The sequence below is a fragment of the Dermacentor silvarum genome, chromosome 1, assembly GCF_013339745.2.
Source record: "Dermacentor silvarum isolate Dsil-2018 chromosome 1, BIME_Dsil_1.4, whole genome shotgun sequence".
Classification (NCBI taxonomy): Eukaryota; Metazoa; Arthropoda; class Arachnida; order Ixodida; family Ixodidae; genus Dermacentor; species Dermacentor silvarum.
This window is the reverse complement of record NC_051154.1, coordinates 184,942,171-184,965,129: the sequence shown is the minus strand read 5'-3', so window position 1 is coordinate 184,965,129 and position 22,959 is coordinate 184,942,171. Positions and strand designations below refer to the sequence as shown.

Sequence of the window (22,959 nt, the reverse complement as noted above, 5' to 3'; positions counted from 1 at the left end):
AGCCTTATTAAGCAACGAGCATCGTTAGGAGAGGCATCTGAATCTTTATATGAGTTTTCAAATTACTGTGTCAAGCTAACAATTCGTCGAGGCTTTGCATTACTGATTCCAGGCAACGCAGCGTGGCCTGTTGGTAGGAATGGCACAGCATCCTTCTTAGACTACTGCATAAAACGTTTATTTTTTGGAATAGTATAGTTATGCTATGGGACCCAAATAGGCAAGAGTGCCGAGAAAAAGAAAAAAGTATCAGACGATGATGTAAACAGGTCAACTTGCTCATGCACTCATAGCATCTTCTGTGAGCGTTTACAGTGCTTTGCTTCTACAGATAATACAGGGCAAGTTTTGGTCGTTCGTCATCAAAATTACATCTTAGGTTACAGTTCTGCTGCGTCAGGAATTTTTAAAAAGACAGAACCCAACCTGACCAACGTCCCGCATTCCTGCGGCATGTGACTTTGTCATCAACTGCGATTGCTCTGCGCATACGCGACATCGAAGCTCGTTTTCATCGGCGGTGCAGCTAGATCATAGGCCCCCAAGAACGACCGCGGTGTTTTTTCGCACGTTTCAGGACTGCAGTCGCACTGACAACTGAGTCATAATGGATGAATGTCCGTAGACAATCTCCTCGTGAGGCCGTCGAGCGCAGCACCGGATGCGAGCCTGGAACTCTGCGTTGAATTTCTCCTGCAAAAAGAAAAAAAATCAACAAGAGTCACAAACATCGCAGAAAATAAAAAGAATGTTTAGGCAAGGTGTTTCTGCATTTTGCTTCCTTTAGCAAGCCTATCACAGAGCCTCCCGTCTATAAAATTAATCTCTAAGAGAACAGCAAAGGTAAGAGGCCCGAGGCAGCAAGAATTCCATCAAATCACGTGGGCGTCGGGCCACGCGGGACTAAAGGGGAACGAAAAGGCGAACGCCTTAGCTCGAGCGCTAATCAACCGAGCGGGGCAAAACCAATCGTCTCATCAATCGCCACCCTTTACCTTCGTGCCCCTGCCATTCAATTACTGCGACCGACTCGAGGTCCAGCGACTCAACAGCAGCATTTATCCTCCCACTCACAAAAAGCTCAGCACTGAAGAGGCAGTGGCATGGCATGGCAAGAACTTTATTTTGGTCCAGAGAAACTAGGGCCCGAGGGCAAAAGCCCCCAGGCTAAGTCGGTGGCTCCGCCCACGTAGGCACCGGTAGGCCAAAGGCTTTCCCGGTGTCGTGAGCTCTCCGGACGGCCAGGAACTGATCTTGGAGGACTTCGATGGATATGCGTCGACTCCAGTCCTCCTCACTGTTGAGGTCCGAAGCCCTTTGGTTGGGGCACAGCCAGAACATATGATCAAATAGACACGGAGTGTGTCCACAACTTTTACAATCCGCGGGAGACTCCTGGTCAATTTCGTTAAGTACAAAAGGTGTAGGATAAGATTTAGTTTGAAGCAATCTTAATGTGACTGCCTGAGCTCTGTTCAGCTTCTGATGGGGGGGAGGAAAAAAACCTCCTGCCGTCCCTATAGTGTGAGGTGATTTCGTGAAAAGTAGCTCTCAGACTTATCCAAACAAACACATTCCCAAACCTACACAGACACAGCAAAATATACCCACAAACATATCGCGGCATCTGCCCCTGGTGCGGCGACACACTCTGTACACTCTTTCACATCTCGGGGGTGTGCAGGGGCAAACCTCAACACTTAAAGATGCCTAGCGCGTCATTTGAGCGGTAGGGGGTACAGCTGATCGTCCAGCAAGTACGTCGAGCAGCCATGGCCAGTGGAGTCCTGGAATAAAGGACACCACCCACTCGTCCTCAAGATCAACGACCCCTATTGTCGTTTCTCTCTCTCTCCATAAACAATCGATATTGCAGGTCCATTGTCTAAAAGAAGCAACAAGTTCAACTGAAGCAACAATTATCTTTTTGGGGCATGAATTGACCATCGAAATATTCGGAACTCTTTTTCGTTAACTTTTTAGACATAATCTTAACTCCACAAGTTTCATCTGATAGACCTTATGGGGTCATAGGTGGCTCGCTTCGCCATACACGCTCGCAAGCAATTGCTGGTAAACCATACAGTTACACAGCTCTTGCGTGATAAAGCTGACCGTAAATGTCAAAGAAGGACCATGTGAAGTCCCACAAAACGGCTATGAGGTCTATGAGGTCTCGCCTACTTCGCTGCTCTGAAGCGCGCAGCATGTTTTCGTTAATTTACTGTCGAGTAACTTCCTGTTCTTTTAGCCACTCTAGTTTAAGAAAGCACAGTTTCATAAAATCATCTTGCTCTCGCTAAAAATCGCTGTATTATCCCTCTTTAGGCTAAGCTGGACTGGCAGACGACGCTTCTGAAAACCTGTCAGTTTTTCTTCTGTGCCAAGAGATCCGCATGTGAACGTGCTCTGCGCTCCTATGTTCGGCCTTCGTGTAAATTAGCCGAAAGTCTCATTCATATTCCATGACGCAGTGAGTGCAGTCTCGCTCTTTTGCTTCGTTCCTTGGCATAGCCCAGAACATGTGATAGGAACAACGCAGTGATTGTTGCAGTGCTCCTTTCCAGCACTACCTCAACTCCGAGATCCAATGTAGCGACTTGGCTGGTAAGCCATATCAAAGCCTCGATTTGACATAACATACCGACCGCTAGCAAAAATTGTATCTGTCCTTCAGTTCTCCTGTAGCGCAACCAAACCACCTGCTTTAGCCTGGCGGTAAGAAAAAGTCGCTGGTGACTTCTCCACAGTGCCAAGCAAGTGACGGTTATATCCTGCGTCACACAGACTTTATATTGTGCATGGGTCTCGTCATGACTGTGATAACATAATAATGTGTCCAAGGCCATGGAGAAGTCTCTTGGAGTAAACGTCTAATTGTAAGAGCAGGCATCTGAATTGCAGAAGAATACTTCTGAATCGTTTTTCGTTTATTAGCTCTATTAGGAAACATAAAATTTAGTCAGAAGTGCTGTTCTATATTCGCGCAGTTTCTACGCGAGGCGTTCCTCATTAGGCAAAATCAGTTACTGCTCAGCCTGCACACGGAGGTATCAAATAGAATCCAAAGTAATCTCTAAAGAGGACGGAGGACATGTAAATAAATGAAGGTTGCCAGTATTAAATATAAACCACTGCGGCTGGACACTGAGGCATCTTGACGAAATTTATTCGTTGCCTAACGAAGAATGAGATCCTTTCGTTGGCAAACGCTTTCTGGCTGAAGTGCTCCAACAAAAAAGAGGGGTCTAGAGGGACGGATCAATGAAGAAAACGGGGGAGGGGGCGGGGGTGCAGATTTAATTTTCGCGCACGCGTGGACGATCTAGTGAGATAAATGGGCCAACTATGGGCTAAGACGCGTGTGACACGAAGCAGGCTCATTCACAGGATTGTACGCGTGGTAATAACATTACAGATTTGAGCATAAAAAAACGCGTGGTGCCTCTTCCACGAATTGGTCTGCTGCCTGTACGGCAATGTATGGCGTAGAATCATGCTTCGCAGGCTTCGTCTAGGTGTTAAAGAGACACTAACGCAAAACACTATATCAGTTTGGACGGATAAAGCGTTCTTTGAAAACTCTGTTGTCAATAATTTTTGAATACATTGATTATTAGAAGAGAAAATGAAGGTCAAAGTTGCAGTTTTTTTATTATTTCGCGCCGAATTCCCAACACCAATACGTCACTGTAACGTCAAGGATTTCAAAGTATTTTTTTTATATATGTTTGGGTCGCGTTGGCTCAGCAAAATTTCTGTAACCTCGCCATGTTCAATCTTTGGCTCCTTTAGAACACAACTTAGTCTATCTTTAGCGCTAAACAATTAACTAAGCTCTAGAAGACGCTGTCAATATTCATGGCCTCACAGCGAGCTGGTGCTGAAACTTGAAGGAGGAGTCACGGTCCGTTTATTATTATCGCACTTTTTCTGGCTTGCTAAATGTCTTATTGTGGTAAGAGTGATTGTTTTGATACTGTAGATGAGTAATTTACTGATAGGGAAGAAATCATTTTTATTTTTCTGTTTAGTGTCCCTTTAAATAGGGAGCTTGGACAAATCGTGCGCGTTGTGGGCACTTTCTGTGTGCTGCCCTTCCTCTGTGTCTTCTTCCTGTGGCGCCTTATGCCGATCATCGTCTCCCCGATTAAAGTGCTCAATTACTGCCCTGTTCCTCAGCCAGCCACGAAGAACGGCTCATCGTCGCCATTGATTTTTCTCCTTTGCCTTTTTTAAATAGTGATGACAATGTTTATTCAGAAAGGATAGCGCTTCGGCCTGTTGTATGGATAAAAATAAAACAAACTTTGAATCAACTGGAGAAAAGCCGGCTTCGCATAAATTTTGATCGAAAAGTAAGCAGTGCAGTTATTAAACTTTCTTGCGTATAGCGAACTTTCTGCCTACTCAGATACTGATTTCATCGTGTAAGCAAAGCCCCAGTCATGGCAGCTGGCTAGATTAATCAGCCCCAAGGCCGACTTCTCTGCGTTGGCTCTCTTGGTCATCGTGTCACTGATTATCGTCGTTGGCCAGTATGCAGTTCAATGACATACATAAGAACTTTTTTACATACGGAACAATATTTCAATTTGGCCCCTAAGAGACACTGAGTCTAGCTTTCATAGCGCTGTTACGCTTTGGTGAAAGGATATTCATACATAAGAAATATTTCTTGCCATTTTCAAATTTAAGTACGAAAAAAACTGTCGCCGGCGTCAAAGAAGTGCGCGTTGCTCTGCAGTCCTTTTTGTTACTTGGGCTGAGAAACCGAAAACTAGAGAGCCTCGCGAAAGTTGCTTTAAATATCCTGCAATTGACTAACTGAAAAATGTACTCATCCGCAGCTTTCTGTTAAGACATATCAATCATCATCAGCATCAGATTTTCATGTCCACTGCCGGACGAAGGCCTCTCACAACGATCTCCAATCTTGCGCTTGCTGATTCCACCTGGCGCCTACGAATTTCTTAATTTCGTCCCCCCACCTCATTTTCTGGCGTCCTCGACTAATCTTACCTTCCCCTGGAGCCCATTCAGTAACCATGATGGTCCAGCTGTTGTCTGCCTTGCGCATTACATGGCCTGCGCAGCTCCATTTTTTTTTCTCCATGTCAACTAGAATATCGGCTATCCCTCCTTTGCTCTCTGATCCACACCGCTCTCTTCCTGTCTCTTAACATTACGTGTAGCATTTTTTGTTCTATCGCTCATCGCGCTGTCTTTAACTTGTTCTCGAGCTTCTTCGTTAACCTCCAAGTTTTTGCTCTATATATGTTAGCACCGGTAGGATGCAATGATTGTACACCTTTCTTTTCAACGACAGTAGTAAGCTCCCAGTCAGGATTTGGTAATGCCTGCCGTATGCATTCCAACCCATCTATATTCTTCTGGAAATTTCCTTCTTATAATTAGAGTCCCCTGTGAGTAATTGACCTAGGTAAACGTACTCTTGCACATACTCCAGAGACTGACTTGCAATCATGAATTCTTGTTCCCTCGCCAGGCTATTGAACATTACCTGTGTCTTCTGCATATTAATATTCAACCCTATTCTTACACTTTGTTGGTTTAGGTCCTAAATCATTTGTTGAAAGTCATCCTTAATGTTGCCGAACAGGACAATGTCATCTGCAAGCCGAAGGTCGTTGAGATATCCGCCATTGGTCCTAACTCCTAAGCTTTTCCACTCTAATAGCTTGAATACTTCTTCCAAGCATGCAGTGAATAGCATTGGAGAGATTGTGTCTCCTTGCCTGATCCCTTTGTTGATAGGCAATTTTCTACTTTTCTTGTGGCGAAGCAAGCTATAGGAAGGTAGTGAAAACATATGCGAGGCTCTTATGTTTGGAGAAGCTCTCTGCGAAAGCAACAACATTGGCCGATCTTATCTCACAGGGACGTTACTCAGCAAAAGATAGAGAGAGAGAGAGAGAGAGAGAGAGAGAAAGCAGATGTGTTAAGCAGAAAACCATGAGGTTGGCTACCCTACGCTTGTGGAGGAGAACAAGGGCAATAGAGAGAAGAGAGAGATCAAGGCGATGACATGCGCATGTGCGCTGACAGCACCACGCAGTCAAAGAAGCTCGCACAAGCCATAATGAAAGATAGCATTGTAGAGAAAACTCAGCCAAAGTGACAAGCAACATTTGAACACTGGGTTACGATAGAGTAGCGCGAGAAAGAAGCGACTGTTTAGTTCACTCAGGGCGAATATACTTCAGAAAGTACCGACTATTGGAGGAAGACAGTACGAGAGCAAGAGGCGACCCCACCGGTGTAATCTAAGTCATCGAGATCATGGTGCTCACTCAATGGCGCATTCTACAGTGAAAGTCAGTTTTTATTGCGATAGCAATTATATGGACACTTTAGGTGCATTTCTGCCATCGCCATCGGCCATATCTTGCAAGCTATCTGCGGTGGGGACAGAGTGGGCCGTGTGCTGATAGCTTCGTGTGCGCTGTGTTCTCGCCGGTTAGTTTGCGTTGAAGTGAGAATCAGCACGAAGGTCACTCGCTCGCTTCTGCTGCCGAGCTTCCACACTCCAGCGTTATGACAGCGAGTGTGCGCGGTCATCGAGTGAGATGTGTTCATGTTTGCTTGTGCGCGCGTGACTCCATGCTTGTTAATTTAGTTTGTAAGCAAACGTTTGCAAGTTTATACGAGCTTTAAAACTACTATGGTTACTTTGTATTACTGTCTACTAATTTGCTATCGCAAATTAGTACGCTTTTAGTGAGTACGCTTTTTGAAAGAAACAGGACTTCATGAAAAACTATAGAATTGTGCGGACAGACGTGTTTTTTTTTTCTTTTTTGTTTTTGTTTTCTTCCTTTTTAATCTTCTCTGGTTTTCTCATCTTTACTACCCTTACCCCATCCCCCCGTGCAGAGTAGCCAACCGGACACTTAACCTGGTTAAAGTGCGACTTTTTTCAACTTATTGCGCACATATTCACAAAACTCTTCTTGCGTGATTGCTCTCTGGGATTGGCCATCGCCGTGGCCATCATCTAATTCTCACGCGGATTACTATCGTGAGTGCCGACAACCCAAGTGTCAGCCAATGAGGAAACCCTCTTGCGTAAGAGAAGTTTCATGAATGCAAGTCCTGAGTGGCGCAGCGCTTATTAAACCTTATGGGGATACAGCTAAGGGTTGGCTGTGTTAATGTTCACGAACGTTTACACAGACAACGACGTGTGACTAGTCCATCGTGTACGTCTTGCGGTGGCTGCGAGACACTTCAGCACCTGATATTGGAATGTCCCGCTTTCATTGCGCAACGCATATCGATGGTGAGGTACTATCATCTCCTTGGCCGGCGGTGTACGACTCCTGACGAATGTTTATACCCCAGTGGTTGTGCGTCTCGACGTGATCAAGCTCATCGTGCTCTCCTTACTTTTCTAGAAGCAACGAACTTAGGGGCACGTTTGTAACCCAGCAACCATTTCATTTATCTTACATTCTTTAGTAGCTTGACCTGCAGGGACGGGCCCTACTGTATGTTTTACTTTATTCTTTGAGATTTGTCATCTCGCTCTTCCTTTCCTCCTTCCTCCCCTCCTTCCTATCTTTCCTTCTATGTTTCTCTCGTCCTTTCCGCAGAGTAGGCAGGCGTTGTGCCCCTTCTGGTGGCAGTTGCCAGCCTTACTTCTCGCTTTCTCTTTCCTGTGTATATGTTTACAAATCAAATAATAATAAATAATAATACAGACTCCATACTCCACGACGAACAGAGGAAGGTGGTACTAAATACTTACGCTGTAGATGGCGTAGATGAATGGATTGTAGCAGGAGTTGCTCATGGCCAGCCAGTGGCAGCAGAACCAGATGACATTGATGTAACGATATCTGCATGAACAAAAACAAGAGAGTGAAAACGTGAACCACCGCTATAACATCCTCTTTGGAGTATTAACAGAGTAAGCTTAGTGTGAGCATGCTTCGCATCGAAAATAATTTATTAAGATTGTGTTTCAGGGAGCCATTTGGGCCCTGCGTAATTTTAGTACCACATTATTTGACTTCCGGACGACAGGAATTGCCCACGATGCCTTCTTACTTTCATAGCAACTCAGTAAGTATAGTTTTACAGAAACTCCTTCCCAAGTAGCCTCCGAGTAAATACATTATCTATAGAATGCCAGTCGTTAGCTGCATATTTAAGGACGAACATCTCCACACAGGCGCTATATAATACTTCGTTGGTTCATAATATTTGAACGTGCCTTGAACAATAACGGTCTCCTCTTCAACGCGAAGTTTTGAAAGAAACTCCCAAGGTGCACATTCACGCTGATGTTTGTTCTGCGATACTCATTGCCCTAATCTCGTGCGTCGGCCACCAAGTGTAGCGCGGAAGCGGTTTCATGAAAAATTGCGCCACTGTCCGTGCCAGCTCGACCCCTTTTTGTTTTTTGTTTTTTTCTTCTCGGTTCCTACAATCTACATCCAAACTGTCCATGAATACCCAATAAAACACCGCCAACGTCCTTTCATCCACAAAATCACTGAGCATTTTTTAAGCAGATAAGTGCCCATGAACGAACAACAATAATGTTTCCTGGCCATAGGTTAGCAGAGCGATGCGTTTGGCGCTTGACTTCACGTAAAAATTTAAGTGTACCGTAGCTACTATATAAAAAAAGACCAGTCGATCTATTTACTCCATCTATATATATATATATATGATGGGTTGTGTGGTGTGTGTGTGTGCGTGTGTGTGTGTGTGTGTGCGTGTGGTGTGGTGGGTTGTGTGTTGGTGTGGTGTGGTGGTGTGTGTGTGTTTGTGTGTGTGGTGGTGTGTGTGTGTGTGGGTGGGTGTGTTGTGGTAGTGTGGGTGTGTGTGGTGTGTGTGTGTGTGTGTGTTGTGCGTGTGTCGTGGTGGGTGTGCGTGCGTGCGTGCTAGTGCGTGTGTGTGTGGTGTGTGGTGTGTGTGTGTGTGTGTGTGTGTGTGTGTGTGTGTTGTGTGTGTGTGTGTGTGTGGTGTGTGTGTGTGTGTGTGTGTGTGTGTGTGTGTGTGTGTGTGTGTGTGTTGTGTGTGTGTGTGTGTGTGTGTGTGGTGTGTGTGTGTGTGTGTGTGTGTGTGTGTGTGGTGTGTGTGTGTGTGTGTGTTGTGTGTGTGTGTGTGTGTGTGTGTGTGTGTGTGTGTGTGTGTGTGTGTGGTGTGTGTGTGTGTGGTGTGTGTGTGTGTGTGTGTGGTGTGTGTGTGTGTGTGTGTGTGTGTGTGTGTGTGTGTGGTGTGTGTGTGGTGTGTGGTGTGGTGTGTGTGTGGTGTGTGTGTGTGTGTGTGTGTGGTGTGTGTGTGTGTGTGTGTGTGTGTGTGTGTGTGTGTTGTGTGTGTGGTGTGTGTGTGTGTGGTGTGTGTGTGTGTGTGTGTGTGTGTGTGTGTGTGTGTGTGTGGTGTGTGTGTGTGTGTGTGTGTGTGTGTGTGTTGTGTGTGTGTTGTGTGTGGTGTGTGGTGTGTGTGTGTGGGTGTGTGTGTGTGTGTGTGTGTGTGTGTGTGTGTGTGTGTGTGTGTGTGTGTGTGTGTGTGTGTGTGTGTGTGTGTGTGGTGTGTGTGGTGTGTGTGTGTGTGTGTGTGTGTGTGTGTGTGTGTGTTTTACATCCGGCTACTCAGCGCGAGCTGCATTGAAGCCGCATGCGAGGAGCTATTTGCGGTAAGGTCGCTATTTGAGCGCATTGGTATGAATCCACCACGAGTCAGTGTAGCGCGGCAGACGGCGATGAATGAAAGAAAATATACAACAAAAGGTATTTTGTGGGATTTCTTGTGAGTCGTACTGTATTCGAACGGATAAAAGAACTGTTCGATAGCGCAACAAAAAAAAAAATCGCACAGTTTCGCCCGAAAGGTAAAGCATCAATTGCGATAGCAAATTAGTAGAGAAACCAACTTCGGGCTGTCCAGAGAGCCCACGACCTGGCCGCCGAGTTCCACCTCCCGGTCCCGTCGGGGACGCGGCCCGCAGAGGAGCCCCCTTAGGGGACTTGCTCTTCTCAGGACCAAATAAAGTTCAGTTCAGTTCAATTATACGGAGTAGGGACAGTAGTTTTTTCGGCGGCATAAACTTGGACACATTCGCTTACTAACTGAAATAACAAGCGTGGTGTCAGCGCGCACAAGCAAACATGTATAGATCACAATAGATGACCGCAGACAACCACTGTCAAAGCGCTGGCGTGAACAAGCGCGGTCGCCGCAGTGAGCGAAGGTTCGCGCGGTCTTTCGCCTCAACGGAAACAGAGCGGCAAAAGTACAGCGCATACAAAAGGTCAGAACCGTCTGAAGACTGAAGATCGCATTCAAGATACGGTGCGCGCGACAGCCCGCACCGGCGCAAAGTACGCAGTTGTTAGAAGAGTAGAAGTCGCCCCCCACCCCTCCCTCCTGCGCTGCCTTCCCACGTTCCTCCTTTCGCGTGGGAGATTGCGTCGCCAGTTCCCCTTGCGCCCGGTTGCAAGATACACATTTGGTACCGCAGCATAGCGTCGCCCCCCCCCCCTCCAAACTTCCCATACCCCCGCGACCTTTCGCGCGACGGAGGAAGTCGCGTTTGCTCTGCTCCATGCGTTCGCTCTCCGTGAAAGCGCGCGTCCCCCGTGCGCTTTCACTCGCACATACGACACACGGCGACGATATTATCGCCCTTGGACTTTACACGAAACCTCACGGCTGCGACGACGACGGTGACGGCGACGGCGACGCCGACGGCAGAAATCCGCTCGAAGTGTCCATATAATTGCGATCGCAATAAAAGGCTGCTCAACGTTCTTCAGATGGAACTGAGTGTTGGTTTCCAGACGCAGTCACTAACTCTGTGCTGTCTTTCCTTCGTTAATCTTTCTTTCTTTAACCATCCGACGTCCTGTACCACAGAATCCAAAGAAGATACATCTCCTTTATTGTGCGTTTCTTATCATAATGGCGTAGCAAAGCGCGCAGTGAAGATTGATACTTGCGGTACGAAGGAATATGCAGCGCATGTCGTGATAATGTGCCGTGGTGTTCCTTCAGTGTCTAACGCAGTCAAATTAGGCACGATCGCTTACTTAATATACTGAATGAATCGCTTTAGAATTATATATTGGCACATGCCATCACATATGAGCCATCTGATGTGGCACGTACACGCTTGGGGGTTGGAAGAAGAAGAGAACGTTCTTCTTTTGGCTGGTTCCGGTAAAGGCGTGGACTTCTGGCTGGCTCTGTTGTTCCGCCCGCGACATTACTGGTGGAAGTGCTGGGTAAATGCATCTTCGCTCTCAAGTTTCCGCCGTCACTCCTATAGCACCTCACAGACAGCCACAGCTCCCACAGCAAGAAGCAACCGCCGCCTGCAAGGACTACTACCCGAATTCGTTCCCTTGTCATCGAGACTAGAAATAACAATGTCAACGACCACTACAAACCAGGCGAGCCAAACCCACGATGCACAGTATTCTCTCCCGCATGTTTTTCATGCGCCACAGACACCCAGAGCGTTCCATGGAGACACTTTTGAAGATGTTGAAGTCTGGCTGGACCACTTCGATCTTGTTGCCAGCATCAACGAGTGGGATGATGTTCGTAAACTGCGGAGAGTTTACTTCACGCTAGAAGACTCTGCGAAGACATGGTATGAGAACCATGAGGGTTCCTTTGCGACGTGGCGCAAGTTTAGCCGACAGCTCCGCGATGCGTACCGCAACGCCGAAAGAAAAGAGAGAGCTGAACAAGCCATCTCTTCTAGGAACCAGCGGCCCAACGAGAGAGTTTCGATGTTTGTCGAGGACATGCTTCGTCTTTTCAGACGCGCAGACCCTGCAATGCCCGAGGAAAAGAAGGTGCGACATTTAATGCGTGGAGTCAAGAAACAGCTTTTCGCCGGACTCGTACGCAATCCACCAACAACTGTGGCCGAGTTCGTGAGTGGGGCAACCACGATGGAGCGTACTCTCCAGCAGCGGTCGTCACAGTACGAACGCCACGACATCACGGCTACTGCGTGCTCTCTTGGGTTCGACAGCGAGAAGCAGGCCCTCGCAGACTTCATACGAAGCGTCGTGCGTGACGAACTGCGGCAACTCCAAGCAGTGGCACCAGTGGGACCCCAACCACCTATGACAGCCCTTTCGGACGTCATCCGGAATGAAATTAGACAGGCGGTGCAACCACTCGCACCACCAAGACCTGAGGTCCCTGTGCTAGCATATGTGGCGGCATTGAGGGCTCCTGCACTACCATCTACAGATCCCATCATGCGTACAGTGGACCAGGCTACACATCTGTTCCCGGACACCTCTTCGCGTCCGCTATCCGGCTCAAGGTACCCGAGCGTACTTACGTATCGACCACCTGATCACACAAGACAGAGCACTACTAAGGTAAGTGTATGGCGCTCGTCGGATAACCGTCCGCTATGCTACCACTGTGGCGAAGCGGGTCACGTGTACCGCGACTGCCAGTACCACCAGCTAGGTCTCCGCGGCTTCCATCGCGGCGCGCGGTGCCCATGTTACGGTGAGCGTCCCCGCGAAATCGAAGCGTATCTGACGGGCCAGCGAATTCCATCGACTGTTCAGCGCCGCCAATCGCGATCACCATCCCCTCGCCGGTCCTGTGTCACCTAGCTTGCCCTCGTCGTCTTACGCTCCCCTAAGGAACCGCTCACCGAGTCCCCACAGGGGAAACTATAGGAACGGCGACTTCTGGGGGTGAAGTCGCTTTCCAACGAACATTCCAAGAACCTCCCTCGACGCAAGGACCCGACGACGATCGTTCCGGTTTTTCTTTATCTTCCGACAGTGCGAAGATTATTTCTGCCGACATCGCCGTAGTTATTGATAATCATGCTGTCGCTGCCCTCGTCGACACCGGCGCCGATTATTCAGTTATGAGCGGCGCACTGGCATCTAAATTAAGGAAAGTCACCAAGCCATGGCAAGGGCCCCAGTTACGCACTTCAGGTGGCCATCTGGTGATGCCAACTGGAATGTACACGGCACGTATTTGAATCCGTGCGTCGACGTTCACGGGGTCTTTCCTCGTATTACCTGTGTGCTCCCGCCCAATAATCCTTGGAATGGACTTTCTTTGTGAATACGGCGCAATCATTGACTTACGTGAGTTGCTGGTGTCGTTCGAGGACCCTTTTCCTTCTGAAGCTGACAACAACACCCTAGTACCGAAGACCGCGCTACGTGCGTCCGATGAATCTGTGACTCTGCCCCCTCGCAGCAGCCTCTTTGTCGGTGTGGAATGTGAGCAGGACGTTCCCCACGCTGTAGTTGCGGAGGCAGATTTGTCTTTCCTCCTTGCACAACAAATATGCGTTGCCAGAGGAGTTATTCAGCCTCGAAAGAGACAGGCTCACCTGCTGGTCACGAACTTCAGTGAGGAATGTCGTCATCTTGCAAGACACACCGCGATTGCATACTTTGCGGAAATTGCCGACGTCAACGGTCCGCCAGTATTAGCTGCTCTTTCGCCGTGTGACCATTCTGCCAAGGCGTTTGCGAGCACTCTCGATGTGAACCCGAGCCTACCACCAGAACAACGAGAAAGGCTTCTGGACGTACTCGATTCTTTTCGAGATTGTTTCACTACAACGACGAAGGTTAACCAGACGCCGCTTGCCCAGCATCGTATAATTACCGAACCTACCGAAAGGCCCGTTCGACAACATGCCTATAGGGTATCGCAAAAGGAACAAGACGCTATACGTCATCAAGTTCAGCAGATGCGTAAAGATGACGTCATCCAGCCATCGACCAGTCCCTGGGCTTCGCCAGTTGTGTTAGTAAAGAAGAAAGATGGTACCTTGCGCTTTTGGGAGGATTATCGAAAATTAAATAAGATCACGAAGAAAGACGTTTATCCCCTGCCCCGAATAGATGACTCCTTGGATCGTATACGCAACGCTCGCTACTTTTCTTCCATGAATTTACGCAGTGGCTACTGGCAAATCTCCGTTGAAGTGCGTGATCGTGAAAAGACCGCTTTATTACTCCTGACGGCCTCTACGAGTTCAAGGTGCTTCCTTTTGGGTTATGCTCAGCGCCAGCTACTTTTCAAAGAATGATGGACACGGTTCTCTCTGGGCTGAAATGGCAATCGTGTCTCGTTTACCTCGACGACGTGGTGGTCTTTTCGGACACGTTTGCACAGCACCTCCAGCGCCTTTAGACAGTTCTTCAGGCAATTCTAACAGCTGGACTTTCTCTAAAACCCGAAAAATGTCATTTTGGGTACCAAGAACTGAAGTTTTAGGCCACGTTGTGAGCCATGCCGCCATCCGCCCAGACCCAGAGAAAACGAGCGCCGTCGCCGCATTTCCCGTGCCAACAAATAAGCGCAATCTACGCCGATTTCTGGGGCTCTGTGCATACTACCGACGCTTTGTCAAAAATTTCTCTAAAATCGCTGAACCCCTCAACCAACTTACGCAGGAAGGCGTCCCGTTTGTTTGGGGCCAGGATCAGTGCCACGCATTCTATACCCTCCGAAACCTTCTCCAGGCCCCACCTGTACTCGGTCACTTTGACGAGAACGCTGACACGGAGTTGCACACAGACGCCAGCAGCGTCGGCCTTGGAGCTGTCTTGGTTCACTGGCAAAATGACGGTAGAGCGTGTGATTGCCTATGGGAGCCGAACGTTATCCGCTGCCGAGAAAAACTACTCTGCCACAGAAAAAGAATGCTCAGCCGCTGTCTGGGCCATAACAAAGTTTCGGCCATACTTGTACGGTCGCCCGTTCAGAGTAGTCAGCGACCAACATTCGCTTTGCTGGCTCGCGAATCTCAAAGATCCCTCCGGTCGCCTTGCGCGATGGAGCCTTCGACTGCAAGAATTTGACGTCACCATCGTTCACAAGTCAAGACACAAACACACCGACGCTGACTGTCTCTCGCGTGCACCAGTGGGAAGTGCCCCCACTGACCTTGAAGAGGACGACAGTTTTCTTTCTGCTGTATCAGTAACAGACATGGCTCAACAACAGTGCGAGGACTTGGAGCTCATGCCCTCTCATTGACTACCTGGAAGGGCGCACGTAAAGTCTTCCTCGAAGTTTCATACGCGCGCTAGTCTCCTTTTGTTTCCGGGATGGCGTCCTTTATAAGAATAACTTTGACCATACGCAAGCTACATACCTGCTAGTTGCGCCGACCTCGCTTCGCGACGATATTTTACGTGCCTGTCACGACGAACCATCGTCCGGACACCTGGGGTACACACGCACGTTGGAACGAAAATGCCGCTCTTACTACTGGCCACGTCTCGCAAAGACTGTGAAGCAGTACGTTCGCACATGTCGCGACTGCCAACGACGTAAGACTCCACCTGTGCGGCCAGCGGGACTGCTACAACCAATAGCAATACTGCAGAGGCCATTTCATCAGATTGGTGTGGACTTGCTGGGATCATTCCCCACGTCTTCGTCCGGCAATCGGCGGATTGTGGTCGCTACCGATTACCTAACACGGTACTGCGAAACAAAGGCACTCCCAAAGGCTACCGCAGCAGACATTGCCCATTTTTTCGTGCACAGCATTGTCCTCCGTCACGGAGCGCCAGCGGTCGTCATTACCGATCGTGGGACAGCCTTCACCGCCGAGATGTTACAGGAAGTCTTGAGGCTAAGTGGCACTGCACATCGAAAAACGACGGCTTATCACCCCCAAACAAATGGACTGACTGAACGCCTGAACAAGACAATCGCGGACATGCTGTCACTGTATGTGGCCATTGACCACAAGAACTGGGACAATATCCTTCCTTGCGTCACTTTTGCGTACAATACCGCAATTCAAGAAAGCACAGGCTTCACACCTTTTCGCTTAGTGCACGGTCGAGAGGTCCCCACGATGCTCGACGCCATGCTCCTTCCCGACAACTTGGTATTGTTTCCCACGGATGCGGCCATGTTCGCCCAGCGCGCCGAGGAGGCCCGTAAACTCGCGCGATGCCGTATTCAGTGTCGCAAAACCGCAGACGCACGGCGCTACAACCTTCGCCACCGAGCGGTTGCCTACAATCCTGGCGAAGAAGTGTGGGTGCGGACCGCAGCCGACAGCGGGGTCGGTCAGAAAAGTTGCTGCGTCGCTACTTCGGTCCCTACAAGTTTGTACGGCGACTCAGTGACGTTACCTACGAGGTTCTCCCAGAGGGCACGCCAAGAAACTCCCGTCGGCTTCCTCAAACTGAAGTGGTTCATGTTTCAAGACTAAAACCATATTTTTCGCGCCGTGACTCGACCATCGAGGGACTATACTACATGACTTACCTTGTTGTCTTTGTTTTTTTTTTTTGTTCGTTTTCGTTGTGTTCTGTCTTTTTTTTTTTACTTTTGTTCCTTCTTTCACAGCAGCAGATTGTTATTTCGCCTTACGACACATTTCTTTCGTTTATGTTGTAACCCTCTTTTTTTATATTTTTTATCCTCGTTCACAGCATCGGTACGATGCTTCTTTGAGAGAGGGGTAATGGCACATGCCGTCACATATGAGCCATCTGATGTGGCACGTACACGCTTGGGGGTTGGAAGAAGAAGAAAACGTTCTTCTTTTGGCTGGTTCCGGTAAAGGCGTGGACTTCTGGCTGGCTCTGTTGTTTCGCCCGCGACAATATATATATACGAACTGCTTTTTCGCTGTGTTATTAACACCGTTTAAGAAGAAGATGGTTCCTGTAGGTGGCGCCGGCAGCTGCTCTTCTCTGACATAATTTTCCTTGTAACGACGATCATAATAGAAGCAACGAATAACAAATGTCGAGACTCGAGTCACATGATCTTTAAAGGTCACTGTACAAAACAAATTTTCTTGGGAGTTCACAAAATATAAACGGTCCTGAGCACATGCAACCCTCTTGAGTGTCATATTGCAAGCATAACACTCGCGAACACGGACACGATAGCCATGGATGCTAAATTTGACACTCATTTATTCAGTGGCGTCATGTGCGCGGCGTCAAGTGGAGTTCACGCAGACTCTCTTATCTTCCTTAGCAAAGCATTAATTCAGGAGCGTTGCGCAATAGTACGCGGTTAGTTAAAAATGATTATTTATGTGGTTTTACGTGCCAAAACCACGATCTCTTTATGGGGCACGCCGTAGTGGGGGACTCCGGAAATTTGGACCACCTGGGGTTCTTGAACGTGCACTTAAATCTAAGTACACGGGCGTTTTTGCATTTCGCCCCCAACGAAATGCGGCCGCCGGGGCCAGGGATTCGATCCCGCTCAGCAGCCCAACACCATAGCCACGGAGCAATCACGGCGGGTCGCGGTCAATTCCCGAACTATGCGATATCTACTAACAGCTATACGTCATTCGTAGCGATGGGTCGAATTCTTGTAGCCTGGCAAATCGACTTGTGTGAGCTGCAATGAATATTATTTTTTTTTTCGAGCAGAGTTGCAGTATTCAATAATGTGGCTGTTTGGGCGTGTTGGTAAGACATGGCAAAAAAAAAAACGTTAAGCGCACAACCAGACGAGGACGGCGAAAGAAAACGGGAGACACACGAGCGCTAGTATGCAATAATTTATTGACACCCGCTCAGCGGAATCTGCAGGAGTTTCGTGGCCGCACATCACGCAAGCGCAGCTAGCCAAACCCTCAGCGACGACGCAAGTAGTGTAATTCCTTCGAAGATGAACACCGTGGAAATGTGAGGGACAAACGCGCAAGGTTTCTTGAAGTGCACTGTGGCTGTAGGAAGTGTGAATCTAGTGATGATCCTAGAGCTGTTTCCAGTTCCGGACAATTAAAGCGCAGAAGTCAGTGTAAATCGAGCTGCGTGCCAATCAGTCAAGAATGCACCATCGTCACGAGAACCGGCTGCCAACTGAAATTATCGAGGCAGAAATGGTTGATAGTTGAGGGGATAACTGTGTGTCCGAGCCGTCGATTGCTTTATCTTCAAAGAAATTACAATACTTGCGTCGTAACTGATTACTTTGCTCACTGCGCTTTCGTGATGTGCGGCCAGCGAAAGGCCTTTATATAGCGCTTCGCGGGTCCCAATAAATTGTTGCATGCTAGCGCTCGTGTGTCTCCGGTTTTCTTTCGCCGTCCTAGTCTGGTTGTGCGCTTAAAGCTTTTTTTTTTCTGCAGAATTCGCGAAGGCTGTTTATTAAAATTGAGCTTGCAATGCCTGCATAACGACGTGGCGTTCCCGCCGCGTGCAGCGTATGATAACGCAGATGGCTGTTGCAAAATAAATGCTCTGCCGCATCAGGGAACAGTTCCCGCCTGCGACGCACGCACAGCCGGCTGGCTGAAGTGTCACGAATGTTTATTAGTATTTTTGTCTTTCTCCTGCGCAATATCATGGTGATTTGTGGACCGTCTGCGTAAGCAGACGGTCCATTTTATTATTATTTTATTATTATTCATTTTATTATTATTTTAACCACGTGTATATCAGTTCTGTTTTTTCTTTATTTGAGCCTAAAGAATGAGCTCACTGGCACATGTCCCGCGCTCAGCCAGTGTGATTCTCGGTGTCACGGTCTATATGACGTAAAACACTGCACGGGCTCGGGCTTACCCGAAAGCCCAGACCCGGGCCGCCCCACCCCATGGGCTGGGCCGGGTATATAGGGCAGTTTTGTAGCGTTAGCTACACTGGCCTAGCCAAGCCCGTTTCGCGCGGCACATCAAGAGCCGTGCTGCGCATGCGCAAGGATCAGTGATGTCACACGGCTTGCGCACCGGAGCCACCGGAGCCGGCACCTCTCGCTTTTTTCATGGGCTCGGGCCGGGCCCGGGCACGGCATGTGCTTTTTGACCCGGGCCCGGGACGGGCTCGGGTATTCGGACACGGGCCCGGGCCGGGCTCGGACTTTTTTGGTGGTGTGCATGTAACGTGAAGCGAGTTGTCCTCGCGCGTCTCGACTCTGAAAAACATGTTGCCCAGGCGCAGCTGAAATCTAGCAGTGCTACTCCTGTGTACTTCCCTTTTCTTCCTCCGTCGTATTCTGCGCTGTTTGAACAGAATGTAAAAGTGCACAAAGACCGAAGTCACCTCAAACCAAAGGATATCATTGTATTCCTTACCTAAATCAATGTAATTAATTCTTTAAGCGCGGTGCAAGCGCGTTCGCGACTTGCCGATTCTTCAAAGGCGAATTGGTAAAACGATGACTGGTAAGATAAGATAATTCGTCCCGCTGCTGAAGTATGGCACTGCGTCCATCCATAATTGCATGCATGTTCTCAACCGGCCGCCTAGCAGCAGCGCGTTACGCTGCGCCATGGAGGAACGAGAAGCTTTCTTTCTCCATTTACTCCATCCATGCGCTGCTCTTCGGCTATAGTGTACTAGAATACGGTTGAGTGGAACGAGCGGCTGAGGCGGTGCATGCTTTGCAGTGAGGCGCCCGACGTGGAAAAATACTGTGGCGGCGCTGCGATAGAAGTGGATTGGGCCGCATCAAGGTCGCGCCGTTGCTGGCGATACTGCTTGACAGGGTCATTCGTCTTCGTGCTCTGGTATTTAAGATCAGACCGTTCAAATGGTGTACATAATTGCATATGACATGTATTTATGCCTTAAGAAGAAATTCATTTCATTCGCTTCTTTATTTTATTTTATTTTATGTTTTTACTGCCGCTCGGTGATCTTTCTCGGTCTCGGGCCGGGTTCGGGCTGGTTTCAAGCCGACTCGGGCCGGGCTCGGGCCTAAGGTAAAGGGGTGGCGGGCTGGACCGGGCGGGTATCGTAGATTGCCATACAATCTTCCAGACTCATTATAGGACTTCACATACGCGGTATATGAAGCAGCAAGTTTGTCTGTTTCTGTCACTGTAATTGTGCGTCCAACTTTGTTTTAGATTTAGGTCAACAGAAAAATATCCGCCGGTAACATGAATGCCAAAAACAAGAAAAACATGGAAACACAATTTGTAGCGGATTTTTGCCATTAAAAGGTTTACTTTATCTGCTGTGACGCATTATCGCTATATCATATGCCTTGCTTTTGAACGCAGGAAATTTGGCATCTGCGAAAAGGGTCTAAAAGGGACAAAATTATTTTTGCGGTATAGTCTCCAGTCCAAAGTACTGCCCAATGAAACATTTACAGTTGAAAGGGACACCATGCTCTGAAGGAGAAAAATACACTTCAATTATGAGGACCCTTCGTACTAAAGAAAGACGTAACATCACTGATGCTGATACTGACACCACCTATCGCTTGCTTTTCAACCAAAGCAGCAGGGCAGGAACAAATGATTGCTCGTTTCTGTCCACGGCACAAGAAGCTGAAACCACTGAGCTAAGGATATGAAGCTCTACTGAACGCGAAATACCTCAACCTGGCTAGATGTCGCAACTATCTACATTTTATAAGCAATCACTTGACTGTTGAAGATGAGAGGCCCTTTGCCAAGGCTCTATTCTTTAAAAAACAAGAACTGGCAATATATCTCGCCACATAACTTGGAGATCAAAGGGAGGCACACGAGCGACAGCCAAGTCTATTGCATTTATTTTTAACATGGCCTGCCGGTGTTCGGTAAGGCCTTTCTATGCTTATACGAACATGCCATTACGTGCGTGAGATACGCGCACCAATGCATTTATTTTCTTGGGGCATACATGATTTTTTTTTTATTGCGTGTGTCAAGCTACCGGGAATTCATGTTAGCTTCCAGTCTTATACCCCTGTCACACAGCACATGTAATGTCATTTGCAGTAAATGACATTCATAGCAAATGTCATTGCGGTCTTGCGTTCCCAATCTACACGGGTAAACAAAATAGCATTCGCAATTCATGGCGATGTTTATCGCCAGGCTGCTATGATAACAAAGCCTTACAAATAGTGCTTCATGTTTACGTATGTTCACTATATTGTTAGCAATACAATGGTAAACATTGGAAGGTTATTTGAAAATATATTGCATTTCGTTTTAACTTACTGATATTGTATTTTGTTGGAAAGCCCCTGTCGTCGAGATTACACAAGTCGTGCGTGCATGAGTTCGGGAAACTCATTCAATGGGCGAATGCCATTAGCTGTGAATGTAATTCACTATGCCCGTGTAGAAGCAACAAAAATGGCATTGACACGTAATCTCATTGGCTGCGAATGACATTACATGTGCCGTGTGACAGGGGTATTAGAAAGCTCTATGTTGCCACTAATATCTTCTTGCACTTTACTCGATATCCCGAGGCGTGACCATAGACAATTCGTTTTGCTCTTCCGTCTGGTGGCGACGGCGCGAGATCAAATCCCGGCCGCGGCGGCCGCATTTCGATGAAGGTGAAATGGTAACAAAAGAATAAAAAAGAAAGGAAAAGAACACCTGTGTGCCGTGCACTGGGTGCACGTTAAAGAACCCCAGGAGGCCTAATTCAATCCGGAGTCCCCCACTACAGCGTGCCTCATATTCATGTCGTGGTTTTGTTCCCGTAAGGCCCCAGAATTTCATTTTATTTTATTTACGGCAGACAGGCAAGCTACCTATAGCGAGCTGAAATGTATTTGTGTGCTTATCAGCCGTTTAATAACTTTCGATTTGTAGCGAGGGACTCCACATGTGTGGCAAATAGTCATGGTGAAATTAGAAGGAACCAGGGACTGTGCGGCAGCTGCATCATAAACGATGTCCCCTGGCGCACGAGATTTTCTTATTATGTATGCAAGCCGCCTATTGTGCCCACAATTGCTAAGCAGACAATTGGCACAGAAGAGCAGTGTGACAGAATCGAGTAACAACACGATGTTTCATCGTGTATTCGTTATTAAATTTCTGACCTAACGCTGTGGTAACCACTTTGGTCAGAGCGATGCTGTTTTAGCTGGAAATTAAACATGTTACAGGCCTGGCTCTAAAAACATTGCATAAGTTCCCGACGAGAATCAGTGAAATAAAACGGCAACTCACGCATCATGCATTTTGGCAAAACTCACGAGTTAATTTCCGGGTAAATCTCGTTGAGGATGTTGTATGTCTGGTACGGCAGCCAGCACAGAGCGAAGATGGCTACCACAATGAACATCATCTTGGTCACCTGGAACAAAGGAAACAAAACTTTCGTTAGAAGCCGCGCATTGTACCTACTGCAACTTATTTCGCACTCGTTTTCTCTGAAGAAGCTCACATCTCTACCAAGCCGAAGATACCCTTCCAAGAAGCGAAAAGTCCTGAGGGTCCATGTATAAACGGCACGCGCAACTGCCCATTGAAAGACAATCGAAAAGTACGTTTGTTAAAAATCGTCAATAAAAGCAACATTGTTGTAGCTGTTTTGAAAAGCTCTGCATCCATTTCTGCGTGCACACAGCATAAGGAGAGCCAGTGAATGGAAGCTTAAAAATCTGCAATATTGTTTAGAAATTGCGCCACCTGGAAAGCCCTCTGGTATTACTCCTCCATGAGGCAAAGTTTTTCTCCTTTTTTTTTTCTTTTTTTTTGTGGCATCAGTGAAACAAGCGCTCATGGAGTATTTTAAATGGAGCTTTTAAAGTATTGCTTTAAACGCAAATTCTTCGATGGAGAAGTTGTAGAACTTATAGACAAATGTGCGAATAATTTCTTTCCATGATGATAGCTGCTGTGGTTTTAATTTTTCCGGGCTGCAAAGAAAGTGTGCGAGATTTGCAAAAGTGCCACATGACTGCACTTTCGCGCTGTGACTTATGTGCCCTCGTACATTCCGCGAAGAAATGATCGATGCTGCACGCAGAGCGAAGGCATGAACATGCCTTTTACAACGGATACGAATCGAATAATATGATTTTGGCTTCCACTTTTGCCGAGATATACCTTGTCTGTTTAAGCAATGAAGCAAATGGAGCCGTGGTTTTTGCGACAAATAACGCATGGCAATTCTTGAAGCTTTTTCAGCGTTACTGCTGTTGACAGACAGCTAACAGGCGAGGAGGTTTTGGCGGCAGATAGCGATGTATCGGAGACAACGAGAAGGCCATCGCCTATCATTTTTGCTT

General features: G+C 47.8%; 1 long non-coding RNA gene across 1 annotated transcript; it reads right to left on the bottom strand.

The window, feature by feature from the left end:
- Window positions 1-46: 46 nt before the first annotated feature.
- On the bottom strand, window positions 47-22,011 carry LOC125942716 (uncharacterized). The gene is made up of 3 exons (XR_007465318.1): window positions 21,922-22,011; window positions 7,772-7,862; window positions 47-693 (listed from the first exon to the last, which is right to left on the bottom strand). It is a non-coding gene; the product is annotated as an uncharacterized LOC125942716 (long non-coding RNA).
- Between the last annotated feature and the right edge of the window lie 948 nt (window positions 22,012-22,959).